This window comes from Orycteropus afer, unplaced genomic scaffold, assembly GCF_000298275.1.
Source record: "Orycteropus afer afer isolate SDZICR_OR568_19922 unplaced genomic scaffold, OryAfe1.0 scaffold00025, whole genome shotgun sequence".
NCBI lineage: Eukaryota > Metazoa > Chordata > Mammalia > Tubulidentata > Orycteropodidae > Orycteropus > Orycteropus afer.
The window spans coordinates 3,951,047-3,954,066 of record NW_006921612.1 but is presented as its reverse complement, the minus strand read 5'-3'; positions in this window follow the sequence as shown (position 1 = coordinate 3,954,066).

Below are 3,020 nucleotides of genomic sequence, written 5' to 3'. Positions count from 1 at the left end.
GGGAGGGGAGCTGTTGCATTATGGTAAACTGTGGTCAATGACATGAGACAAAGTATATGTGAACTGCTGTATGGAAAGTGAATTTGCTCTGTAAATCTTCGCCCAAATCACAATAAATAAAATATGTATATATATATATAAATAAGGTTGGGCAATCCTACTTCCGTAGTGGTACTGCTTCGGAAACCCAAGGAGGGGTCGCTATGAGTCGGGCCGACTCCACGGCACACAACAACAACATATATAAATAATAATAATAATAATAATAATAAATATATATGTAGAAATACCCTGTCAAGCTTATATATATTCATGGGTGTAATCCCATTCATCTTCCCACCCTATCATTCTCACATCTATGGTACATTCTAGCTGCACTTTTTCTAAGACAGATTTGTTTGCTGTCCTGGCAGTCCAGGATATATTCAATATTCTTTGCCAATATTATATTCAAATGCATCAATGCAATATACATATATATGTATATGAATATGTTTGTATATGCAGAGTATTGACTTACAGATATTGATTTTTTTATACAGCTACATTTCTTAATTATGTAATCTTTATATAGATATATAGATTTTTTTATTGGTTCTTTTGGGCTTTTCAGATAAACAATTATAATATCTGAAAACAATGTTAATTTTACCTCCTCTATTCTAATTTGTGGGAGCTGTGATAGCATATTACCTAAGGCACTTGACTACTAACCAGAATGCTGGTGGTTCAAACCCACCAGCCACTCCTCGGAAGGCTGGGCAATCTACTTCCGTAGTGATACTGACTTGGAAACCCAAGGAGGAGTCATTATGAGTCGGTCTGACTCAGTGGCAAATAACAACAACACTCTAATTTGTATGCCTCATTTCTCTTTCTCATCTAATTGGCATCAGCTATTTATGAGTCAGAATCAACTTGACAGCAGTGGGTCTGATTTTTTGTTTGTCTGTTGTATTTAACAATGTTAAATGAGACTACAACCTTCAATATGGAATAAATTTCAACATAAAACAAAAATCCTCACAACTGGATCAATAAGCAGCATGATGATAAACAGAGAAAAAATTGAAGTTGTCAGAATTTCATTTTACTTGGATCCATAATCAATGCCTTATCCTGAGATAAAAGTGGTAAGGTAAATAATAAAATAAAAAGCATTTATACATGGAGTAAATACACATACTATTAAACAACTTTTAGGACAAATGGAAAATGTAAGATGAATTTGCACAATTTTTAAAAAATAGTATAAAGAAAAACCAAAAACCAAACGCACTACTATTGAGTCAGTTCTGACTCATAGAGACTCCCATAGGGTTTCCAAGGCTGTAAATCTTTATGGAAGCAGACTGCTTCATCTTTCTTCCACAGAGTGGCTAGTGGGTTTGAACTATGAACCTTCTTGGTTAGTATCCCAATGCTTTAACCACACCATCACAAGAGCTCCATAATATAAAGAAAACATGATACATAATCATCAATAAGAGATAACAGTTATAAATATATATGTACCTAATAACAAAGTTCCAAAATATATGAAGCAAAAATGGATAAAATTGAAGTGAGAAATAGGTCTACAATACAGCTAGAGAATTCAATACACCATTTTCAATAATGGATAGAACATCTAGACAAAATATCAGTAAGGGAACAGAGGACTTGAACAACACTGTAAACCAACTATACCTAGCAGACATTCATAGAACACTCCACCCAACAACAGAATGAATATTCTTCTTCAGTGCTCATAGATCATCTTCCAGGATATATCACATCTCATGTCACAAAACAAGTCTCAAAAATTTTTTAAATGAAATCATACAAAACATTTTCTGTGGCCATAACAGAATGAAACTAGAAATCAATAATAGGAGGAAAGATGGAAAATTTACAAGTATGTGGAAATTAAATAATACACAATTAAACAGCCAAGGGCAGTCAAAGAAGAAATCAAAAGTAACTTAGGAACTATTAGAGAAAAATGAATATGAAAGCACAACTTACCAAAACCTATTGGATAAAGCAAAGGCAAGTGCTCTGAGGCAAATTTCTAGCTGTAAATGCCTACATTTTAAAAAGAAGAAAGAGTATAAGTAAATAGCCTATCTTTACACTTTGAAAAATTAATAAAACAAGAACAACAACAACAACAAAACTCCAAGTCACCAGAAGGATGGAAATAATAAGGATTAGAGCAGAGATGAATGAAATAGAGAATAGAATAATAATAGAGAGAATCAACAAAACCAAAAGTTGGTACTTTGAAAGATTAAAAAAATGGACAGATCTTAAGCTAGACTGACAAAGAGAAAATAAAGGGAAAAATAAAAATAACCCGAACTAGGAATGAACATGGGGTCATTACTATGAACCTTATAGAAATAAAAAGGATTATAAAAGAAAGCTATAAGCAATTATACAACTAATTAGAAAACCTAGACAAAATGGACAAATTCCCAGAAACAATCAAATTACCTAAATTGACTCAGTAAGACACAAATCTCAGCAGACCTATAACAAGAGATTGGGTGCCTTCATTGGAGAATTCTACCAAATATTTAAAGAATGAACACCAATTCATCTCAAGCACTTCCAAAAAATCAAATAGGAAAGACAACTTCCTGACTTATTTTATGAAGCCAACATTACCCTGACCCAACACCAAATAAAGCCGCCACAATAAAACTGCAAGCCTTTATGAATACAGGTGCAAAGATCTTCAACAAAACACTACACACAAAATCCCAAAGTATATTAAAATATTATACACCATGATCAAGTGATATTTATCCCAGAATAGTTAGGGTGGTTCAACATAAGGAAATCAATCAATATAATGTTGTTGTTGTTGTTATTATTTGCCGTCGAGTTGACCCCGACTCATAGCCACCCCTCCTTGGGTTTCCAAGGCAGTATTACTACGGAAGTAGGATTGCCCAACCTTCCTTCCGAGGAGCGGCTGGTGGGTTTGAACCGCCAGCCTTCTGGTTAGCAGTCAAGTGTCTTAGGCACTATGC